The sequence below is a fragment of the Piliocolobus tephrosceles genome, chromosome 12, assembly GCF_002776525.5.
Source record: "Piliocolobus tephrosceles isolate RC106 chromosome 12, ASM277652v3, whole genome shotgun sequence".
Taxonomy (NCBI): domain Eukaryota; kingdom Metazoa; phylum Chordata; class Mammalia; order Primates; family Cercopithecidae; genus Piliocolobus; species Piliocolobus tephrosceles.
In genome coordinates this window covers 51,853,164-51,868,170 of record NC_045445.1, presented here as the reverse complement: position 1 = coordinate 51,868,170, position 15,007 = coordinate 51,853,164, and positions in this window count along the sequence as shown.

The window sequence follows — 15,007 nt, the reverse complement described above, 5'->3', positions numbered from 1 at the left end:
TTTCTCCACATCCTCTCCAGCACCTGTTGTTTCCTGACTTTTTAATGATCACCATTCTAACTGGTGTGAGATGGTATCTCATTGTGGTTTTGATTTGCATTTCTATGGTGGCCAGTGATGGCAAGCATTTTTTCATGTGTCTGTTGGCTGCATAAATGTCTTCTTTTGAGAAGTGTCTGTTCATATCCTTCGTCCACTTTTTGATGGGGTTGTTTGATTTTTTTTCTTGTAAATTTGTTTAAGTTCTTTGTAGATTCTGGATATTAGCCCTTTGTCAGATGGGTAGATTGCAAAAATTTTCTCCCATTCTCTAGGTGGCCTGTTCACTCTGCTGGTAGTTTCTTCTGCTGTGCAGAAGCTCTCTAGTTTAATTAGATCACATCTGTCAATTTTGACTTTTGTTGCCATTGCTTTTGGTGTTTTAGAGATGAAGTCCTTGCCCATGAGTATGTCCTGAATGGTATTGCCTAGGTTTTTTTCTAGGGTTTTTATGGTTTTAGGTCTAACATTGAAATCTTTAATTCATCTTGAATTAATTTTTGTATAAGGTGTAAGGAAGGGATCCAGTTTCAGCTTTCTGCATATGGCTAACCAGTTTTCCCAGTACCATTTATTAAATAGGGATTCCTTTCCCCATTTCTTGTTTTTGTCAGGTTTGTCAAAGATCAGAAGGTTGTAGATGTGTGATATTATTTATGAGGGCTCTGTTCTGTTCCATTGGTCTATATCTCTGCTTTGGTACCAGTACCATGCTGTTTTGGTTACTGTAACCTTGTAGTATAGTTTGAAGTCAGGTAGCATGATGCCTCCAGCTTTGTTTTTTTGGCTTAGGATTATCTTGGCAATTTGGGCTCTTTTTTGGTCCCATATGAATTGTAAAGTAGTTTTTTCTTTGACCTGCTAGATAATATATATGTAACAACACTTCACTTAAGAGTTAAGCCTCCAGTAATACTGGGCCTGTTACCCAGTGCCCCAGCATGGGTGACCACTTATACAACTAAGTTCTACCTCCTTGGAGGTGTTCAGTATCCATATTGACCACTTATCATCCTCCCCACTCACCCACCAGCCCTGCATTTCCTCCCAGAATTTCCTTGACCCTATTAGCTTTCCCTATGTAGACTTCACATTCTTTCTGACTTCCCCATCAACCAGTATTGTATACAGCCATGTCCTTCCACTGAAACTATTTGGCCCTCACATATCCGCACTGACATAAATCCACCAACCAGAAATCTCACCATCCAAGTGTCCCTGGGCTACTTATTCTTCTGTGGCACTACTCCTGTTCAACAGGGTCACACATTCTACTCCTCTATTTTTCCTCCTTCTGCCCCATGCAATCTGACCTTTATTTTATGCATATTTAGTGCTTAGGTTACCCTATATACAGCTAGAAAATCCATCTTTGCTTAGTCTGTTCAGGCTGCTATAACAGAATACCATAGGTTGGGCAGCTTAAACAATAGAAGTTTATTTCTCACACTTCTGAGCCTGTCGAAATCAGGGTTTCAGCATGGTCAGGTTCTTGTGAAGGCCTTCTTCCTGGTTTGCAGATGACTATGTTTTTGCCATGCCCTCACATTGCAGAGAGAAAAGAAAGGAAGCAAGATCTCTCATGTAGTTTCTTACAAGGGCACTAATCCTGTTGTGAGGGCTCCACCTTAATGGCCTGATTGCTTCCCAAAGGCCCCATCTCCAAATACAATCCCATTGGGGATTATGGTTTAAACATATGAATTTTGAGGGGACACAAACATGCAGCCCACAGCAACCTCTCTCATTTAGCTTCCCCACAGAAAGAAACACCAACTTATCTTTTTCTATCATATTGGACCTTATGACAATCTCTGGTATAACAGGCACACATTTAGTTATTTTCGATTCTGTAACACAGACTGAATTCATAAGGCCACTCAGAGATTGTCACAGTCCTGGCAGACCATATACAGTAAGCATCTTAAGCCTTAGAAGCCCTTAATGCGGCACAAAGCCCTTTAGTTGCTGTGGTAGCTGATAAAAGATTAGCATTGGACTACCTACTGCCATGTCAAGGTGAAGTTTCTGCCTTAAAGAAGACCTCCTGCTGCATGTAGCTTAATAAGACAGAACAAGTCTCCAGAATATTTAAACAAATAGAACAAACCAAAATAATTAATAATACTACAAGAGTACTCTAAGAGATTCTCCAGACCTCAGTTGATATCTTCTCTTGGCTATCTTCTTCTGCATGCAGTGACTGGTTTGCCCTATCTTTCAGGGAGTTATAATAGTTGCTGGTCAAATTATTGTGAATTGACTTTGCAAATTTGATCTCTCTCAGACAAAGTATATGTTTATTTATAGGAAACCTGAGCAGTTGCTGTGCTTACTCAGATTTAGGCATAATTGTGAGGACCACTGGAAAAAAAAATCTTGTATCCCCACTGATATTTGATTGAGTGTCAGCAACCCCTAAGCCACATTCCGACTGTGTCTTTTGCCTCCTTTAGCATTAGTATTCTGATAACGGTCACTCTGCCCCCAAACACATATCACAAGCCAATGCACCCTCTTGATTCCTCTTTTAAACTTTTTGCTGACAACTTCCTCTTTTATAAAATGCCTGTGTACATGCTAGTCTCTCTCTCTCTCTCTCTCTCCCTCCCTCTCTCTCCCTCTCTCCCTCCTTTCTCTCTCTCTCCCTCCTCACCCGCCCCTAGGCTCTCTCCCAGAGGGCTAAACTTTCATCCTCTTGCCTTGAGATTTCTCTGCCTGTGTAAGTAATACATCTTTCTTCGATCATACCAAAGGATTACTGTCTCAAGTTTTGATATCAGAAACAGATATTTTCAGGCCGAGAGATTTCCAGTGTCCCAGTACAGTTGCTATACCAAGAGGGTTTATTCACCATCCATCACAACCAAAGCGATTGGGATAGGCCATTCTTCCTCCAACTGGTCTGAGTCTGCTTAAGCGAGCCGGTGCATGTGCCCAGCGGAATCATTCCATAGGCTTCTGCTTCCATTTACAATAATCAGGCTCCTTTCTATATGATTCAGTGTGACAATATTGAAAATAGAGACCACTATAATTCCATGTGCACTCATTTAAGCAATAGAGGAAGAGGATGAATAAGGGGAGATAAGAACCCTAACACATAATGAATGTATATTGTGGAAAATCTGTCTTTTTTGGAGGGAAAAAACAAATAAGGGGAAAATTCCATCTTTTTGGAGTGAAAGGCCAAAACAGGAAAAAGGCTTTGCTTTGATTTAAGCAAATTTATCCACTCATTCAATACGTATTTACTAAATACCTACTATGTTCCAGGAGTTATACTAGATATTGTAAATAAAAAGATGAATAAGAGGGCATAGTCCCTGACCTCTGAGAGCTTACAGTTTGATGAAGTATGCAGACAAGTAACCGAGTTTACAGCACATGTAAGAAGTGTTACTGGAGGGATGGGGACTGTAGTCTGCTGTAGGTTGAAGACGGAATTGAAGGTGAAAAACTTCAGAAATATGAGAGATAAGAAAGAATACAAGAAATAATTCTGGAGTTTGACTGGCAAGATGGCTGAATAGGAACAGCTCTGGTCTGCAGCTCCTAGCAAGACCAATGCAGAAGGCGGGTGATTTCTGCATTTCCAGTTGAGGTACCCTGTTCATCTCATTGGGACTGGTTAGGCATTGGGTGCATCCCATGGAGGGCAAGCAGAAGCAGGGTGGGGCATCGCCTCACAAGGGAAGTGCAAGGAGGAGGGGAGCCTCCCTTTCCCAGCCAAGGGAAGCCACGAAGGACTGTGCTATCTGACCCAGATACTACACTTTTCCCACAGTTTTGGTAATCCACAGACCAGGAGATCCCCTTGTGTGCCTACACCACCAGGGTCCTGGGTTTCAAGCACAAAACTGGGTCATTGTTCAGGCAGATACCGAGCTAGCCTCAGGAGGTTTTGTTGTTGTTGTTGTTGTTGTTGTTGTTGTTGTTTGTTTTTTTCCTGTACCGCAGTGGCACCTGGAACCCCAGCGAGACAGAACCATTTACTCCCCTGGAAAGGGGGTTGAAGCCAGGGACCCAAGTGGTCTCACTCAGCGGGTTCCACTCCCACGGAGCCCAGCAAGCTAAGAACTACTGGCTTGAAATTCTCGCTGCCAGCACAGCAGTCTGAAGTTAACCTGGTACAATCCAGCTTGGTGGTGAGAGAGGTGTCCACCGTTACTGAGGCTTCAGTAGGAGGTCTTCCCCTGATTAGCTGAAAAGGCCTGGAAGTTCGAACTGGGTGGAACTCACCACAGCATGGCAAAGTGGCTGTGGGCAGACTGCCTCTCTAGATTCCTCTTCACTGGGCAGGGCATCTCTGAAAGAAAAACAGCAGCCCCAGTCAGGGACTTATAGATTAAACTCCCATCTCCCTGGGACAGAGCACCTGGGGGAAGGGGCAGCTGTGGACGTAGCTCCAGCAGACATAAACATTCCTACATGCCAGCTGTGAAGAAAGCAGTGGATCCTGAAAAGGAGGGTTCTCCCAACACAGCGCTTGAGCTCTGCTAAGGGACAGACTGCCTCCTCAAGTGGGTCCCTGACCCCTGTGCATCCTGACTAGGAGAAACCTCCCAACAGAGGTTGACAGACGCCTCATAGAGGATAGCTCTCACTGACATCAGACCAGGGCCCTTCTGGGATGAAGCTTCCAGAGGTAGAAGCAGGCAGCAATCTTTGCTGTTCTGCAGCTTCTGCTGGTGATACCCAGACAAATAGGGTCTGGAGTGGACCTCCAGGAAACTGTAGCAGACCTGCAGAAGAGGGACCTGACTGTTAGAAGAAAAACTAACAAGCAGAAAGCAATAACTTAAACATCAACAAAAAGAACTCCCACACAGAAACCACATCTAAAAGACATCAACTTCAAAGATCAAAAGTAGATAAATACACAAAGATGAGGAAAAACCAGCACAAAGAGGCTCAAATCCAAATCCAGAATACCTCTTCTCCTCCAAATGATTTAACTCCTCTCCAGCAAGGGCACAAAACTGGATAGAGAATGAGTTTGATGAATTGACAGAAGTATGTTTCAGAAGGTGGGTAATAAACTCCTCTGAGCTAAAGGAGCATGTTCTAACCCAATGAAAGGAAGCTAAGCACGTTGACACAAGGTTACAGTAACTGCTAACTAGAATATCCAGTTTAGAGAAGAACATAAATGACCTGATGGAGCTGAAAAACACAGCATGAGAACTTCGTGAAGCATACATAAGTATCAACAGCTGAATTGATCAAGTGGAAGAAATGATATCAGAAATAGAAGATCAAATTATTTAAATGAGGTGTGAAGACAAGATTGGAAAAAAATGATTGAAAAGGGTCAAAAAAAGCCTCCAAGATATATGGGACTATGTGAAAAGACCAAACCTACAATTGATTGGGGTCCCTGAAAGTGAGAGGGAGAATGGAACCAAGTTGGAAAACACACTTCAGGATATTATCCAGGAGAACTTCCCCAACCTAGCATGACAGGCCAACATTCAAATTCAGGAAATAGAGCACCACTAAGATACTCCTCGAGAAGAGCAACTCCAAGACACATAATCATCAGATTCTCCAAGGTTGAAATGAAGGAAAAAAAGTTACGGGCCCCCAGAGAGAAAGGTCAGGTTACCTACAAAGGGAAGCCCATCAGACTAACAGCAGATCTCCTACAGAAACCCTACAAGCCAGAAGAGAGTGGGGGCCAATATTCAACATTCTTAAGGAAAAGAATTTTCAACCCTGAATTTCATATACAGCCAAACTAAGTTTCATAAATGAAGGAGAAGTAAAATGCTTTCCAGACAAGCAAATGCTGAGGGATTTTGTCACCACCAGGCCTGCCTTAAAAGAGCTCCTGAAGAAAGCATTAAATATGGAAAGGAAAAGCTGGTACCAGCCACTGCAAAAACACACCAAAATATAAAGTCCAAAGACAATATGAAGAAACTGCATCAACTAATGTGCAAAATAACCAGCAAGAATCATGATGACAGGTTCAAATTCACACAGAACAGTATTAACCTTAAATGTAAATGGGCTAAATGCCCCAATTAAAAGACACAGACTGGCAAATTGGATAGAGTAAATATCCACCAGTGTGCTGCATTAAGGAGACCCATCTCATGGGCACAGATACATATGGGCTCAAAATAAAGAGATGGAGATATATTTACCAAGCAAATGAAAAACAAACAAACAAAAAAAGCAGCAGGAGTTGCAATTCTAGTCTCTGATAAAACAGACATTAAACCAACAAAGATTTAAAAAGGCAAAGAAAGGCATCACATAATGGTAAAGGGATCAATGCACAAGAAGAGCTAACTATCCTAAATATATATGTACCCAATACAGGAGCACCCAGATTCATAAAACAAGTTCTTAGAGACCTGCAAAGAGACTTGGACTCACACACAATAATAATGGGAGACTTTAACACCCCAATGCCAATAATAAACAGATCAACAAGACAGAAAATTAACAAGGATATTCAGGACTTGAACTCAACTCTGAATCAAGCAGACCTCATACATATCTACAGAACTCTCCACCCCAAATCAACAGAATATACATTCTTCTCAGCCACACATAGCACTTATTCTAAAATCAACCACATAATTGGAAGTAAAACACTCCTCAGCAAATGCAAAAGAACTGAAATCTTAACAAACAGCTGCTCAGACCACAGTGCAATCAAATTAGAGCTCAGGATTAAAAAGTTCACTCAAAACTGCACAACTACATGGAAAATGAACAACCTGCTCATGAATGACTACTGGGAAAATAAAGAAATTAAGGCAGAAATAAGAAAGTTCTTTGAAACCAATGAAAACCAGGAGACTATGTAGCAGAATCACTGGGACACAGCTAAAGCTGTGTTTAGAGGGAAATTTATAGCACTAAATGCCCACACCAGAATGTGGGAAAGATCTAAAATCGACACCCTAACATCAAAATTAAGAGAACTAGAGAAGCAAGAGCAAACAAATTCAAAAGCCAGCAGAAGACAAGAAATAACTAGGATCAGAGAAGGACTGAAAGAGATAGAGACATGAAAAACCCTTTAAAAAATCAAAAGAGTCCAAGAGTTGGTTTCTTGAAAAGATTAACGAAGTAGACACACTGCTAGCCAGGCTGAAAAAGAAGAGAGAAGAATCGAATAGACACAATAAAAAATGATAAAGGGGATATCACCACTGATCCCACAGAAATACAAACTACCATCAGAGAATACTATAAAAACCTCTGCGCAAATAAACTAGAAAATCTAGAAGAAATGGATAAATTCCTGGACACATATACCCTCCCAAGACTAAACCAGGAAGAAGTCAAATCCCTGAATAGACCAATAACAACTTCTGAAATTGAGGCAATAATGAGTAGCTTACCAACCAAAAAAAAGCCCAAGACCAGACGGATTCACAGCCAAATTCTAGCAGAGGTACAAAGAGGAGCTGGTGCCATTACTTCCGAAAGTACTCCAAACAAAAAAAGAGAAGGATTCCTCCCTAACTCATTTTAAGAGGTTAGAATCATCCTGATTCCAAAACCTGGCAGAGACACAACAAAAAAAGAAAATTTCAGGCCAATATCCCTGATGAACTTAGATGCGAAGATCCACAATAAAATACTGGCAAACAGAATCCAGCAGCACATCAAAAAGCTTATCCACTACGATCAAGTCAGCTTCATCCCTGGGATGCAAGGCTGGTTCAACATATTCAAATCAATAAACGTAATCCATCACATGAACAGAGCCAATGACAAAAACCACATGATTATCTCAATAGAAGCAGAAAAGGCCTTCAATAAAATTCAACATCCCTTCATGCTAAAAACTCTCAATAAACTAGGTGTTAATGAAACATATCTCAAAATAATAAGGGCTATTTATGACAAACCCATAGCCAATATCATACAAAATGGGAAAAAGCTGGAAACATTCCCTTTGAAAACTGGCACAAGATAAAGATGCCGTCTCTCACCACTCCTATTCAACATAGTGTTCGAAGTTCTGGCCAGAGCAATCAGGGAAGAGAAAGAAATAAAGGATATTCAAATAAGAAGAGGAAGTCAAATTGTCTCTGTTTGCAGATGACAAGATTGTATATTTAGAAAACCCCATCATCTCAGACCCAAAATTCCTTAAGCTGATAAAAAACTTCAGCAAAGTCTCAGGATACAAAATCAATGTGTAAAAATCACAAGCATTCCCATGTATCAATAATAGAGAAACAGAGAGCCAAATTATGAGTAAACTACAATTCATAATTGCTACAAAGAGAATAAAATACCTAGGAATAAAACTTACAAGGGATGTGAAGGACCTCTTCGAGGAGAACTACAAACCACTGCTCAAGGAAATAAGAGAGGATACAAACAAATGGAAAAACATTACATCTTCATGGATAGGATGAATCAATATCATGAAAATGGCCATACTGCCAAAAGTAATTTATAGATTTAATGGTATTCCCATCAAGATACCATTCACTTTCTTCACAGAACTTGAAAAAACTACTTTACATTTCATATGGAACCAAGATGTAACCCATATAGCCAAGACACTCCTGAGCAAAAAGAGCAAGGGTGAAGGCATCACGCTACCTGACTTCAAACTATACTACAAGGCTACAGTAACCAAACAGCATGGTACTGGTACCAAAACAGAGATATAGACCAATGGAACAGAACAGAGTCCTCAGAAATAATACCACACATCTACAGCCATCTGATCTTTGACAAACCTGACAAAAACAAGCAATGGGGAAAGGATTTCCTGTTTAATAAATGGTGCTGGGAAAACTGGCTAGCCATATGTGGAAAACAGAAACTGGACCCCTTCCTTACACCTTATACAAAAATTAACTCAAGATGGATTAAAGACTTAAACCTAAAACCTAAAACCATAAAAACCCTAGAAGGAAACCTAGGCAATACCATTCAGGACATAAGCATGGGCAAAGACTTCATGACTAAAACACCAAAAGCAGTTGCAACAAAAGCCAAACTTGACAAATGGGATCTCATTAAACTAAAGAGCTTCTGCTCAGCAAAAGAAACTATCATCAGAGTGAAAAGACAACCTACAGAATGGGAGAAAATTTTTGCAATCTACCCATCTGACAAAGGTCTGATATCCAGAATGTACAAGGAACTTAAACAAATTTACAAGAACAAAAACAACCCCATCAGAAAGTGGTCGAAGGATGTGAACAGACACTTTTCAAAAGAAGACGTTTATGCGGCCAACAAACATGTGAAAAAAACCTCATCATCACTGGTCATCAGAGAAATGCAAATCCAAACCACAATGAGATGCCATCTCACACCAGACAGAATGACGATCATTAAAAATTCTGGAAACAACAGATGCTCGTGAGGATATGGAGAAACAGGAACTCTTTTACACGGTTGGTGTGAGTGTAAATTAGTTCAACCATTATGGAAGACAGTGTGGCAATTCCTCAAGGATCTAGAACCAGAGATGCCACTTGACCTAGCAATCCCATTACTGGGTATATACAGCAAGGATTATAAATAATTCTACTACAAAGACGCACGCACACCTATTTTTATTGCAGCACTATTTACAATAGCAAAGACATGGAACCAACCCAAATGCCCATCAATGATAGACTGGGTAAAGAAAATGTGGCACATATACACCATGGAATACTATACAACCATAAGACAGAATGAGTTCATGTTCTTTGCAGGGACATGGATGAAGCTGGAAGCCATCATCCTCAGCAAACCCAGGAACAGAAAACCAAAAGCCGCATGTTCTCACTCATAAATGGGAACTGAACAATGGGAGCATGTGGACACAGGGAGGGAAACATCACATGCTTGGGTCTGTTGCAGGATGGGGGGCAACAGGAGGGAGAGCATTAGGACAAATAACTAATGCATGTAGAGCTTAAAACCTAGATGATGAGTTGATAGGTACGGCAAACCACCATGGCATGTGTATACCTATGTAACAAACCTGCATGTTCAGCACATGTATCCCAGAACATAAAGTAAAATTAAAAAAAGAAATAATTCTTTTAAAATATTTGATTATTGAAACAGTGACCAAAGAATCTCCATATTGTTTATTGACTGCAATGAAAAACCAGTAAATACTGAAATTTCAGAGACCCAAGGAGGAGAGGGAGCAATTTATTCAGCAAAGTCCTGAAGTCATAGGAGGAGTGGGGAGTTCTAATGAGGTGGATATTACAGTGCAGTTTTCAGCCAATGGAAAGTTCAAAGGAAAGGAGATATTTTGGATATAGCAGTATAAGAGACTGGAAGAGCCAACATCATGTGCAGAGATGACAGATATGTAGAATTTTGTTTTGAACGGGGAAATCTCCCATTCCACTAGGCTTCTAGGGAAGATTGTAGAAATAAACGCAGATACAGATATGATTGTTTGGGTGGGAGGAGAAATCTCAGGGAACCCCATCTTCTGGTCTCTGTTTTCTTTGTCAAGTAGGAGATGAGGTCATTTGATAACGGCTGAGGACTCAAGGACAACAGTGAATGTTTGAAATAACTCCTGGAATAAAGAGGATAAAGGGAAGAGAGACCCATAGAAGCATTATATAATTATTACACAGCAATTTAATTAAAGTACCAAAATTATTTCCGCTTGTTTTTAGATATGGAAACTGAGAAATCAATTTGCCTGTGGCTGCACAGCTAAGTGACACTATTAGGTGATGGAGCCAGGAGTCCTAGGCAGGTATCTAAAGGCTGCAGCTCCAAAATCACTGTGCAACTGTGTCTTTTAAACCTGCCTTTAGTGGGAAGTGCAAAAAGACAGCATAATGTAGCACACATAGTGCTCATTCTATTTACAACGTTTTGTTAAGAAGATCCATTATTAATAAAAGCCTAAAATTTTCGTGCTAAAATAGATGGTAGCAATCCTTTTTGTCACTCATTTTATAGGACAAAGCAAGTGAGATTACTAGAGGAAAGGTGACTCGCTCAACAACAGATAGTTAATTACCGACAGAACTAAGAATCTAATCCATGTCATTCCTGACTGCAAAATCTCACTACCACTCTCAAAGCACTTCCTTTGTCTTACCACAGGATATGAAAGTCAACCAATAGTCACTTCCTTTGAAATAAGGTTTTGTGTTAAGCCATCTGTCTTCATCACTCACTTGCATAAAGAGAAGGCCTATTATAAAATTTATTAGCTAAGCCATTAGATAATGGGACACGGGACAAGTAATTTTTAATAAGAGGTAGTGATATGGCTTGGATGTCTGTCCCCACCCAAATTTCCTGTTCAATTGTAATCCCTAACGTTGGAGTTGGAGCCCAGTGGGAGGTGATTGGATTATGCGATCAGAGTTTTCATGAATGGTTTGGCACCAACCTTCCTTGGTACTGTGTAGTGAGTGAGCTCTCATGAGATCTAGTTGTTTAACAATGTGTGGCACCTGCCCCTCTCTCTCTTCCTCCTGCTCTGTCCATATAAGACATGCCTGCTTTCCTTTCACCTTCGTCCATGATTCTAAGTTTCTTGAGGCCTCTCCAGCCATGCTTCCTCTACAGTCTGTGGAATGTGAGCCAATTAAACCTCTTTTCTTTATAAATTACACAGCCTCAGGCATTTCTTTACAGCCAGGTAAAAACAGACTGATACAGGGAAGAAGGAAAGATCTATACCTGGAGAAAGGCAGCTCAGGGCAGACTACAGACTGTCTACTTCAAAAGTAAGAAGACAGAAGAAGGACACTGAACAACTGGAGAAATGAAGTCTAAAGAGGTACTACAGGGGTAGTAAGGAAGGAGGAATGGTAACATGTGTGCTATATATTTGCTGTCTCTGGGTTAGACACACTTATAAATGACTGTCTGGGACTCATGATCATCACCTATACATCATCCTCTTGCTGAAATTTGAGACCTCTTCAAAGCTTGGAGGGAAGAGAAGACCTCAGGAACAGTACTTAGGATGTGTAGCATAGAAAAGCTTATGTAAACAAAGGCTGGCTCCTGCTTCTGCATGTACTTCTAGCACAATTTCACAACCTAGATGAGTCATGCATCTTGTTTATTATAATTGCATTGGGACAGATCCTTCTTTGAACACATTTTAGGACCATGATGACATCAAGCACTCATTTTAAGTGTGGGAATGTCCTCAACGAGTTCGGAGAGCAGAAGATATATAATTTGAATAACAAAATGGTCCTATTTGGCTAAGACATAGGGTATATGGGGAGTAAAAGGAGAGACGAAGCTGAACCACCAGGGTGAGGAGACTTCTTGTGATTCAGTATGTAGTAGGAAAGTAGAAAATGGCATCTAAGTGATATATGATCAGACTTATGGTTTAAAAAATAAATTGTTATAACTGTAATAGCTAATTTGATTAAACATACTTTGTACTACTTTATATAAGTGTTGGGAAAGGGTGTGTATGGAGAGGTAGTGCCCTCACAGAAACCCTAAGAGATAGATGTTACTAACATCCTCCTTTTTAATCGCAGGTGAGAAAATGGAAGCACAGAAGTTTACATATTTTGCCTACTGTCACATGAGGAGCAAATGACAGAGTCAGAATTCAAGCCTAGGTTGTCAACGTCTCTAGCCTATGTTCTTAACCTTTGCTGATTCTCAATTCTGAGTATACATTCAACTCATCTGGAGAGTTTTTAAAACATATTCATATCTGAGACTTACCAAGACTAATTAAAACAAAACCTCCGTAGTTTTTAAAAGAATCTGGATAATTCTGATGCACTGTGAAATTTGAGAATCACCCCATGACACTCTGCTGGAAATGGGCAAAATGGATTAGTATAATCGCCCGATGGGTTTTTCTTGCCTGCTGCACAGACAAAACCAATTCCCTGAGACCATGACATTGCAGTGAAGAAAGAGTTTAATTAATGTGAGACCAGCCCACAAAGGAGAACTACAGTTATTACTCAAATCATTCACCCCAAAGGCTCAGAGGTTAGGGTTTCTCAAGGATAGTTTGGTGGGGAGGGGACTAGGAAATCGAGAATATTGATTGTGGATAAGATCACAGGGGTGTGGAAATGGTCCTCATGTTCTGAGTTAGCCTCTGGGTGGGGGCCACAGGACTGATTGAGTCAGGAGTCACAAGTCTCGGTGGGATGAGTCTGAAAAATATCTTAAACAATATTAGGTCTGTAATAGTGATGTTATCTATAGGAACATTGGGGAAGTCACAAATCTTGTGACCTCTGGCCACATGACATCTGAGCAGAAAAGGAATATAGAAAAAAATGCCTACATTTTAGCAGAGTTCAGGTCCCTCTCATAATCCTATTCTTGTGGCCTTTCATTAGTTTTACAAAGGTGGTTTTTGGTCCCTGAGCAAGGAGGAGGTTAGTTGTAGGGAGGGAACTACTATCATCTTTGCTTTTAAGTCAAACTATAAACTAAATTCCTCCCAATGTTAGTTTGCTCTATGCCCAGGAATGACCAAGGATAGCTTGGAGGTCAGAAACAAGATGGGGTAAACCATGTCAGATTTCTTTTACTGTCAAAAGTTTGCAAAGTCAGTTTCATTACCATTTTTTTTTTTTTTTTTTTTTGCTTAAAGGAGAGTAAAGTAGAATCTCTAAAATGTACAGGGACCCATAAATGACCACAGTTAGACTTTTCATAAACATTCTAAGCATATATAGGGAGATGATAATTAAAATACTAACTGATACAAGAGAGGCAGCAAACAATCAGAATAGATATGCTGGTCATAAACAATGAGTATGGTGTTGCCTTACGGTTTCTTGAATTTTAAAAATTGCATACACATATACACACAGAGTGGATATTTCCCTTGTCAACAAAGAGATTTATATTATCCTTTTAAATAGCTACATCTTTTCTCACTGTACAGAGTTAGCATACTTTATTAAACAGTACCCTGGTTATGTCCAATTTTTTTCATTTTTTATGGTCTGTTGCACACATTGTTTTGTGAGGTGACTCTCCCTAAACTACCCAAAAGTAACAAAACAGTAAACATTAGTTCCAACAGAATAGAAATATTCTCACATTGTAGATAGAAATCAAGATTTTCTCTCACATTATTTCTAGCTGCTGTAGGCCAGCCCTGCAATTGACATTTATCTTGCAGAAAACAGCTTAATCCTTTTGCCAGGAAATCTTGCTTCAGAGCCAGGTTTCCTAATGTAGAAAGTAATATATTTGTTCTTTAGCTCACTCCACCCACTTTGGCTTCTGTAGTGTTCCTAACTATACTTGAACTTCTATCTATCTTCTTTCCTTGTCTTTCTGTATCTTGGTCTTTCTTAAGTTTCTTAAGCACATATACCTGTGTTTCTCCCAGGTTTACTCTATTGCATGTATCTCACAACCATATGTCTTCTTCCTGCAGTCATGGTTTCTGACTTGATATTTGCCTTGACATTTGATTTGGGTGTGATTTCAGGTTTCTAGCTGCTTCCTAGCCTGAAATAACCATGCACTTGACACCCTGGACCCTTGACTTCTAATCCATTTTTTACACTGTCTCAAACCTGTGGATATCTGTAGTACTGTGGAACTAAAAATCCTACCAACACAGAGAGTATTCTTTACTAAGCGTAGAAAAAAAGAACAATGTTTTATTTTTGAATAAGCATAGCCAAGTTTTGTGTACATAAGCAATCTGAACAAGGCTACAATGTCAGGGCATTTTCACACACATTTATATAAACAGTTTGTAGCCAGTACACAACTCACATCCTTCAGGTTTAATGGTATCCTTATTTTTCCTATAAGAGGGCTTAACAGCACAATGTGTGTATATATATATTTTTCATATAATTCATCTTAAATTCATTGGCAAATTGAAATAGCTATTTGTTTTAGTTAATTGCCTTCAGTCTAGGGAATAATAAAACCTCTTTTATCTTCTCTTTGAGCAAATGGTTACAGCCAGAGATAAACTCTTGGATTAAGCTTCCAAGGTGCCAGGGAGGCTTCCCTGGGTGTTCACATT